Here is a 10,263-nt window from a genome sequence, read left to right as displayed (position 1 = left end):
CAGGGAGTTGGAGTATCTGACTGCACAGCCAAGGAATGGCTGCACTATCCTAGAACACCACACAATGAAGAGATGTGTAAACTACTATTGTGTACTTACTTATACCTTGGAAATCTAGGCAGGGGTCACCACAAGTTGGAACTAGCCTGATGGCACACAATTATGATAATAGGTTCACTGGACAATTAATAATGATTAGACATGAGGGCATTTGTATTTGTATACGAATACCCCCGCACAGGTAGACATAACAAGGGTCCGCCCCCCTGGGGCCAGACTGTCCACTCACCTTCCGCTGCTGCCGTGGGCTCCGCGCTCCCTTCCTTTTGCTCCAGAGCTCACTGTGGGAAGCTTCTGCCCAAGGCAGTGTAAACACTGGGAGAGAAGCAGCAGCTCCCAACGGGTGGGTTAACCTCTCATTCTGCCTTCCTGCTTACAGTTAGGGCATTAGATGAAAGGGTTTCTCTGGCCAATCCTAGTGGCGATTAGGTAACTAGTATCCTATCTGAATTCTCACAACATACGATGTAACTCTTGCTAAGTTAATAAAAAGAGTTCCCGAGGCGTTGCCTGAGGCTCCACTGTATTGGACATCTGCTTGTCGACTTCTTTGCAATGGTCTTCCCTTTATTCCATGATCACCTACAGCTCGTGATCAACTAGCCACTTCTGTCAGGAGGCGGGACTCACTGCCACGTCGAAGAGTGGCTTGCAGACCAGGTGCTCTGGAGCGATAGGGAGGGAGCATGGATCCCATGGCAACAGCGGAAGGTGAGTGGACAGTCTGGCCCCAGGGGGCCGGACCCTTGTTATGTCTACCTGTGCATGGGTATTCGCATAAGAATACCCCCATCTCTAATAATGATGCTTATATCCACCCAGGGCCCAAGACTAAGGTTGGAAAACCAGAACTGGAGAGATGATGTTACATGGAATTGTAAGTATATATTCTGTTATCAGCAGAGTGAAGATCTGAAGGTGGATGAGGAACACAAGCATGAGGAACTTTCCCCCTCCCCTTTGTCTAATCCTAAGGCCAAGTTGATTTTTCCCCCTTGAATAAATACAACCAAAATTTGAACCTGATCTCCTCCAGTTTTGGCAACTCCTTGAATGCAGAAAAGCTCCATAAAATCCCTTCTGTCTCAAAATGTGCCATGGATCTTGCGTCTGATGGGAAGTTTCACGCCCAGCACTTCCTGTTTGTGTCGCTTGCTGGGTTTTCAATACAGGATGTCATTTAAATGTAGCCTTTATATTTCATGTATTTTGATGCTAAGTTTCTATGTGACCCCAGCATGAATGAGCTCCATTAACCAAGGAACTGTTTCTCTTTCCGGTCCTCAGACGTCAGATTGCTTCCTTTTGACACCTCAGAAAGACACACACACCCAAAATTTATTTGGAAGCCTTCTCTTCCTCAGAGGTCCATCCCCACCCCCTCCATCCAGTAATAGAGGTGGCTTCTCCTCTGTTACTACCAGTACATTCTCTGGTTCCTGTTTTTCTTTTTATATTTAGAGTCCCATTTTATAAAATTATTTTTAGGACCCAAATTAAAATGTAGACCAAAATGGCTGGTGCTGAAGAAATCGTGGTCCAAACAAAGGCCAGGATCTCACCCTCAGAAGAAGAAGGCGACCATTCTCTTTGCCCCTGAAGTCCTCTGTGCACCTTCAACATCTTCTCTGGATGTTGGTTTTTTATTTGTGGGAAAGACAGGAGAAAAGAGCATCATGCTGTGCTTTGTGGTTGGGCACCACAGCTACATGGGTTTAGGCCAATAAGCTGTTGAAACTCTCAGAGAGGTGATTAGCCTTCAAATCTCAGAGAATTCAGCTCAGAATTCCCTGATTACATGATGTTCCCTGCTTGAAAGCACACGCCATGTGGTGACATAAACCACCTTGCAGCCAGTTTTCTGTATGATCTGGCTGCAGAATGAAACAAATTGTTCCTGGTTCCCACAAATGTGGTTAAGATGCACAGAATAGCTTGTTCAGTCATAGCCACTGAAACCTGTAAGGCACATCCGTGTGACTGCGCTGGTTACCTCCTTCTGATCAGGCAGAACAGCATGGTGTTCAAACTACACATGGTTTCACTTCTCTTAGGGTTTTGATATAAACCTCTACCTAGCATGTTTTGAAACTGTTGGGGGACGGAATGGGAGTGACTCCGTCTCTTCCGTATTCATAATAAAGATGGGACCTACCATGGCTAAGTAGTTTTCATGGGTAAGATCTAAAGAGTAATCTAAATAGATTTGAAGAGTATGGTTCAAGACAGGGAGGGTTCTAAGGCTGATAAGCCACTTCAGGTGAAAAGGAAAGCTTTTGATCTATGGGTTAAGTCTTCCCCTGCTTTGGCCCACTACCTTTTTGCCCTTTCCAAAGCCAGAATTCTATTGACTTTGGGAAGATTTTTGAAGTGGCAGAGAGATGGAAATCAACAAGAGCTTATGAAGAGAGGGCCTTCAGAGTGTTTGGATCATGCCCTTTCCTTTAGAGGAGGCCCTCTATTAAATAGTCAGTCAGGAAGCTGTTTATATGAGAGTGCCTTTCCTTGATAGCCCTGTGTGCTGACAATCCTACATAAATAACCATTAATAATAATAGCAACAACAACAGCAGTGTACTGTGTCCTTTGCCTAAGTACTATAACTAAATACGTAAGGCTGGTGTGTAATACCAAGAAACTAAGAGTGAGGATTACACCATGCAATTGAAAACAACAATAAATATGTTTGAAGATTCTGCTTCATAGGTTTGGCTGGGGCTGCTCAACCCGGAAGACAATCTAAGTCAGATTCCTGATCAAACGTGTAAAGGAAACAAAAGGCTCGCAGGAAATTTTTGCGATGGGTAAGGAGGAAACGGGAGACGTTTAGAAAGACACAATGTATTTTCCGCTAGCCATCTTTCCCCCTCCCAAGGCAGATACTGTGTTTTTTTTAATTGTCACAAACCTGTAACAAGAGGATGTTGGGTTTATTTATTTATATTTCACAAGGATAATCCTGTCCTTATTCGACTTTCTTAGGCTGCCAGATGGCTGAATTTGGCAGGGAGCCACCGTATTTCCCAGTATCTCTGAAACAGAGTCACGTGGTGAGAGGAGGTCTGATGCTCTCATTGCTCATTTCCCCACCCCAGATACTGTAATTATTTCATTTTTGAATTCTCAAAGTGAGCTTCCCTCCCACCCCCGGCCATGCTGCCACCATGTGTTAAAATTTCACAATATCTGATTTATATTTGATTTTTATTTTTAGTTCAGGATCTTTGGATGAGTATGTTGTCTGGTTTACAGACGACATGAGGACACAAGGTTAAAATTTTCACCCTGTTTGGAGCCCTCTGTTTCACAGGTGCTTCAGCAGTTAATCTGATGTCATGGTTAAAAAAGTAATAATACTGGAATTAGAGTGTGTAAATGGCTGAGTGGCTGCATAGATGCATGTGTTTCAGCCAATGCTGAAAAGTGGCATTAAAAAAATAGAATTATTTTTTTAAAAAAATTCTCTGTACTTCAAAAATCAAACTACATGTGTCCATTAGCATAACCATCCTATGTAGCAGGAGATGAACTAATCTTGCAGCAGAATGCAGCAACGATAGCAGGATTCGGACAACTTCTAGTCAATATCTTACAATAGAATTTAATAATTATTAACCAAATTAACTTGATTCATTTAATCCAGGGTTGCCAGACTTGTTAAAAATGCCAATGGCTGTATTGTCTACAGGTGATAGGTATGCTAATGATGAGTGTGGCTGAGGTCGGTGGTGGACTAGAGGTCAGTGGTGGACAGCAGAACTAGAGCCAGAGGCAGGAGCATTTACCCCTTCTCTCTCCCCCTGCCTTTCTTCACTTGAGGAGGTGCTACGGTTGCGGGGTCAGCAACAGCTCATTCGCTGATATGTCAGGCCCTAAAGCCTGAGAGCCAGAGGCAAGCCCTTGTGAGGGCACAAGGTGAGGGTACTTGAGCAGCCATTGCAAAGTGATTCTTGTGCAACAGATGGATAACATAGAGACTCTAGCATGAATTTAAAGGCCGATGAGTGGATTTCAGCAGCAGGGGCAGACATTCTCAACGGAGGCCATATGACCCCTTGGGGAAGCTCTGTCACATTGGAAGGGGGCCACAGACTGGAAGCCATTCTTGACGCACCATCTCATAAGGTTTGTTATGCGACTTATACAATTCTGATTTGGCCGATATTTCTTTCATATACTGGTTATGGCTCTGGCCAAAAAAAAAAGGTTGAGAAAGGCTGCTCCAGAGCATACATCAAGATGAAAAAGCCATGGGGGCATCTGAGCATGCCTGAATGGCATATCCTGAAGATACAAACTCCCAAATTAGGGTTGGGAGGGTGGTAGCATCCCTTTCTCTAAGATTTCAGGTCCAAAGCCAGAAGCTTGGAAGCAGGACTCCAAAACCCAATTTTGGAGCCAATGCCTGAGACCTGGCAGCACCAGCTGGTGATGCTGGCCAGTAACTCTTCTCCAGGTCTGGGTCTATCACTTCCAGACGGCTTCTGAAAAGGAAGCAGAAGGCTGCATGAGACCAGGTTGGGGACCACAGGTGGCCCACCTTGCTTTAGCCAATTCAGAAGGTTTTGATGATGGCAAACTTCATTTCCAAAACGTGTGTTGAATTTTCAAGGCCAGGTTGGCCATGCATATCTGAATTAGGACATTTGAAAATTGGTGGCATTTGGAAAGGCTTGGTGATGCTGCTATGAATGTTCGTTGGGTAGAACGCTTCTAGCAGGCTTGCAGGCTTGGCTGATTTCTACTTCTAGCCTATAGCACAGGGGACATGCACAAACACTGTGGGCCGAAACTATGAAGCAGGTACAAGAGAATATTCCCAAATACTGTATGCTTCAGTGCAAGGGCCTCGTAACCTTTTAACTGAAAGCCCTCATTGTTCCCAACTCCCCCTTCAAACTCTACCACTGGGCCAGCAGAAGAGTACGCTGCTTGAGTCACATAATGCCAGTGACCTCAAAGAGACAGCCGTGACCCTTCTTACGTCTGTGGGTTGCAAAGCAGGTGGGAAGATAACCTTTTGCCAAACATGCTGCATTCTCCCTTGCCTCCCCGGCCCGTGAAGTTTTCACACACAAGGGACAGGAAGCTGCCCCAGGCGCTCCGCATGCAAAGGGAGGGGCAGCTTCTTGGGGAGAAGCACCTGGTAGGAGAAGCATTTTGCTTGAGGAAGAAAACAGGATCTAACATATAAACAACATCCTCCCTGAACTAGTTCATGAGTCGCTGTTTCCAGAGTTTGTTTTTGAGCTATTATTACAAGGGTTGGCCCTCCCTCACATCCCTGGTGAGAAACTCGACTGAATCAAGGGGGACGGTAAGGGATGACTCAGGGCTCAAGGAGGTTCAGAAACTCATCGCTGGAATCAAGATGATGGCAGCAACCTTCTGCCTTTGTTGCTGTGGAAAAACCAGGAGAGGTAGAGAAGCTTGTGATAATGGTAATGATGCATGGCACTCTTTTAAATGCCTGGTAATGACCCAATGAGTGGGGAATGGTCACTGATTGATTATCTCTGGTCACAACCTGAGAGCTGATAGTGAACATGTTTATTTCTTGCAGTTGCTTATTAGAAATTGATTTTCCAGAGAACACCTACAAGGGTCTTGATACGCTAACATTTTCACTCACAAGTAGGCAACCCTTAAACAGATGCCTTTATCCAGTTTTGCATCCCCCAAACCCTGCCGAGGACCACCTTCTGCTGTTCTCAGATTTGAGTAGAGCAATGGTGGCGGAAACCCCACATCTTCTCTTTTAGAACTGTTAGTTTGACTTAAAAACAAGGGCCAGACTTTCATTTGCTTATGCCTGCTGAAGAAACCTTGTGAGCAAAGACCGTTAGAACTGGGCATGTTTAGCCTTCAGAAAAGAAGACTGAGTGCATATACAATAGTACTCTTCAAATACTTGAAAGGTAGTTATATAGCAGAGGGGCAGGATTTGTTGTCAATTATCCCAGAGTGTAGGACACATAATGATGGGCTCAAGCTACAGGAAGTCAGATTTAGGCTGAATATCAGGGAAAACTGTTAGTATGGCAATGGAGCCAATTACCTCAGTAGATGATGAGCCCTCCAGCACTGGAGGCATTCAAGAGAAAATTGGACAGCCTTCTGTGAGATCTGCTTTGATTTGGATTCCTGCTTTGAGCAGGTAGTTGGACTCGATGGCCTTATAGGTCCCTTCCAACTCAATGATGTTATGATTCTCTGATTGTTGGCTAGAAACAAGCACATACTACACCTTTTATCTTCCACCTGTATAACAAAGCAACAGCATTTCAGCCATTGTATTTTGTGTGTGATTCTTTGAAATTGGGGTATAAGCAGCATCTGACCACCCGATCTTTCCACTTTTAGTTCTGGATGCCATGAATTGGACCCCAGTACTTGCTGCTCCTGACAAAAAAATGGTTATAGGCAAAGCATTCTTTTCTTCCTATACCCTAAAGCTCCAATAAGGCAACTCTAAAAAGCAACACTCTGCTCAACTGGAAGTCTGAAATCCATTTATTTATATTACTATTTATTTTTTAATAGATATCTTTTCTCCAATGAGCTCAAGGTGGCACACATAGCTCATAGTTCTCATCTCCCCTTTATCTTTACAACAATGTTGTAAGATACCTCGGGTAAAATACCTAAGTAGGTCTGGCTAGTGAAAGACTACCCAGTGAATTTCATCACCAAAAAGGGATTTGGACCCACTTCTCCTGAGTCCAGCATTTTAACCACTATATCATGCTGGTTGTAGAGCAGACCACAGATCTATAAACTTCTAGTCAACCATCTGCAAACACTCTCCATTTAATAAGCAACCTTAAATTCTGGAGAAGACAAAGAATGAGTACATGAATGTAGTTTCCCTTTGATTCTCAGCATGGCGTAGTGGATAGGGTGATGGACTAGGACTTTGGAGAACAGGGTCTGAATCCCGACTTGGCCATGAAAATTTACTAGAGGAGTGGAACTGCTCCTTAAAATATGTTTAGAATATCTCAGTTACATTGAAAGCCCTGTTAGGGTTAATATAAGTCGGTTCCCACTTGATTGCACAGAACACCCACACGCACACGCACACGCACACGCACATGCACACACACACACACACACACACACACACACAGAGAGAGAGAGAGAGAGAGAGAGAGAGAGAGAGAGAGTTTCATATCATATTTGTCTATTGGCTGGAGCTATACAGATTTTTCTATGCACTTTCCCCTAATATAATTTTTTGGCGTCTTACCCTAACACATGTACAGAATTTTCTAAGATGTGCATACTTTTGTAGACTCTTCTTTGATGGGTGTGTCATAAAATCCAAAAAAGGGGCAAAAACAGAGGAATAATTAGATACCAGTATGTATGTTATTTTGAGAACTACAAATCAAGCCAGTTCCATTAAAATGCCAATCAAACGCTGCCATTGTCCCTAATGAGGACTTATCCTGAGTATGAACACTCATCAACACCTACATTTGCCTCCACACAACTAGCCTGGGCTAGGAAGCACTCAACGGAATGCCATTTCTGAAAACCCATGCTGCAATAGTGTTCCTTTGGCCAGTGGTAACATTGTCATCCTCACCCCCATTGGAGCAACGATATATTTGAGTTCCACATGGAGGTATTGGTTCTTGCAGACACAATCTCTGCTTGCTCACTCCCTGACTAGAGTACGCCAGCATCTTTCCTCCATACATATTAATGTGGGATCTGCTGTAACTATGAACCAGTCCAAACTTGCTCTCTCTCTCTCCATGTGTGTGTGTGCGTGTGTTGTGCAAGAAAGAGATAGAAACTGCTCATAAAAATACTGTCTAACAGTGTGGCTCTCCCAATGGTCTTCTCTCCATCAACAGGGCTGGGAAGTGAACAAATTTTTCTTGCAGGTCCTGAGCACCCCAAGCCATATTTGGAGGGCTGAGGAGCTAAATTTCAGGAAGCACAGAGGAAGGAAGCAGACGTTCCATTGCACTGGTGGTTGGGTGCTAGCATGATGTTGGATGGAGTGCAACCCCGTCCGAGAATGGGATGATTAACAATGTATAAGCCGTAACTGATTCCCATTATAACATATCCTGTTTTTTTAAAGTCCCCAGTCCAAATCAGAATTATGAGGTTTCATACTCATCCCATCAAATGGAAATATCAGTGCCTAATCTAACCATGGCCTTGTCAACTGGGAGAGGCTGCTGCTCTTATTCAGAGAAGAGTGGGTACAAATGCCAGATACCTCCTTAACCAATATGAAGACCTACACTGTGTCTTTAAACAGTTAACCAAACAAAGCGCCAGTGCCTGCTGCAAGAAATCTGTAACCGAAGTCAGAGCTCTTGAAAGGAAACATTGAGTCTATCGTGGGAGAAAAGGAAAGCGAAGTGTTAAAGTTATTAACACGAACAGAGGATACTGGCACATCCTGCAGAAAACTTCCTGTTTAACCAACAAGCGAGAAAACAACACCGGGGGTGGGGGAAGGGAAATGATGAAACCTCAGCTTCATTCAGGTTTTTTTTTGATGCAAGCATTTATTTTTACACTTTCATTATCTTGAACTTTCCAGGGACTGATGCGTGTAATGCTACAGCTTCTAGGAGGACCCGTGCCTCACACACAAAATCACATCCTTGTATATAATGTGAGATAATTTCATGTAACCATCAGCGTGTGGATCTCCTTACTCATCGTCATCAAATCCAACTGGGATCTCCACTTCATTCCTCAATACATGCTGGAAGAGTGTGGGAAACATACCGTTATCCTGCTCTTTAGACATCCTGTTGGTTAAGGGTTGCTAATCTAATCCATTGCTTGGAAACAGTGTATTAAATATTAACTCATCACTCTGAATGAATTAATTTATTTGAACAATGATTTTAAAAATCACGATTTTAATCATTAAATGAACATTAATGGATAACGTTGTTTTGGAAGTATAAATTTGGGGACCTTTAAAATATTTTTAAGTGTAAAACAGCATCTTGCAAATAACATAATGCGGTTGTTTTCATCAAAACAGCAATATTGAATTAATTTTCAAGTTAATGTCTGGGAATGCGCCCTGATTTCGTGCTCTTCCTGGATTCTTCAGTAGCAATGATGGTAACGAATGTTTTTTGTACAGCTTCAATCGGTATACCTTTGCTGTGCTCCTCCGATTTGGCAATCATCATTCAAGCCAATTAACGTTGGGTTTGAACGACTGAAATGAACTGCATGGGGCTGCTGTGGGAAAGGGTCCAGGTTAGAGATGGGCACAAACTGAACCACAAACCACCCCCCCCCCCAGATATACCAGACTGTTTTGCAGTTCAGTTCATAATCCAGTTTGGGGATTCTATTTTGCTGAAGCAAAATGAAATGCCAAACCCCCCCCCCCCGCTTCATTTTGCTTGACAAATGTGGGGAAGGTGAGGAGAGAGAGCAAAGCTGCATGCTAACCAAAACTCTGGCTGCAGAAGTATACCTGCCCCAAGGAACTGGAGTTAGGAATCTTCTCCTATTCTATGACACAGACAATTCAAATGTGGGCAAAGTCAGCTCTAAACTCCAAAGGATGGTTGCTAAAATGTTCTTCCAGCACTGTGGTTCCCAGCCTTGGGTAACCCAAGCGTTCTTGGACTGCAATTCCTAGAAGCCTTCACCAGCAGCTGTGCTGGCTAGCGTTTCTGGGAGTTGTAGTTCAAGAATGCCTGGATGGCCAAACGTTAGGAACTACTGCTCTAGCAGACACCTGAATCTGAGAAGCTCCATACCCCTCATACTCTCCCCTCACAGGAAAGAACACAGAACAGGTAAAAAAAATTGTGTCCAGTTAGACAGTCCTCATGCACAGCTAGCTTTCCCAGCTGGGAGAATAAGCAGCATGGAAATAATGTCCTTCATCTTATCTCTGATCAAAAGCTAGTAGTGGGATTCCTCCCTTCCTGATGTTTTCCTGATTGGGCAAGTGAGCAGGGTGGGTGGAACTAAGAAGCAGTAGGACGTCCTTGGGCATCAACAGGACCAGGTTAGTCTCACAGGTTGGTGGCTCTCCTACTTTGCTTTAGATTCTAAAGTTGAGAGGGTGACTAAGGTACAAATACTAATGTTTGAAGAAATGACACAACTTGTTGCTTGCAGTGAGACTAGCCATATTGTCTGAAATTCCTCATTCATCATAATGTTGGTGCTGGTCACTCACTAATACATTGTCTT

General features: G+C 43.8%; 1 long non-coding RNA gene across 1 annotated transcript; it reads left to right on the top strand.

Annotated features, from left to right (window-relative positions):
• The first annotated feature begins 661 nt into the window (after positions 1-661).
• LOC144586315 (uncharacterized) lies at positions 662-9,840 on the top strand. The gene is made up of 2 exons (XR_013541081.1): positions 662-771; positions 883-9,840. It is a non-coding gene; the product is annotated as an uncharacterized LOC144586315 (long non-coding RNA).
• Positions 9,841-10,263: the final 423 nt, after the last annotated feature.

The sequence above is a fragment of the Pogona vitticeps genome, chromosome 2 (genome assembly GCF_051106095.1).
Source record: "Pogona vitticeps strain Pit_001003342236 chromosome 2, PviZW2.1, whole genome shotgun sequence".
NCBI lineage: Eukaryota > Metazoa > Chordata > Lepidosauria > Squamata > Agamidae > Pogona > Pogona vitticeps.
This window is presented reverse-complemented; position numbering and strand designations above follow the sequence as displayed.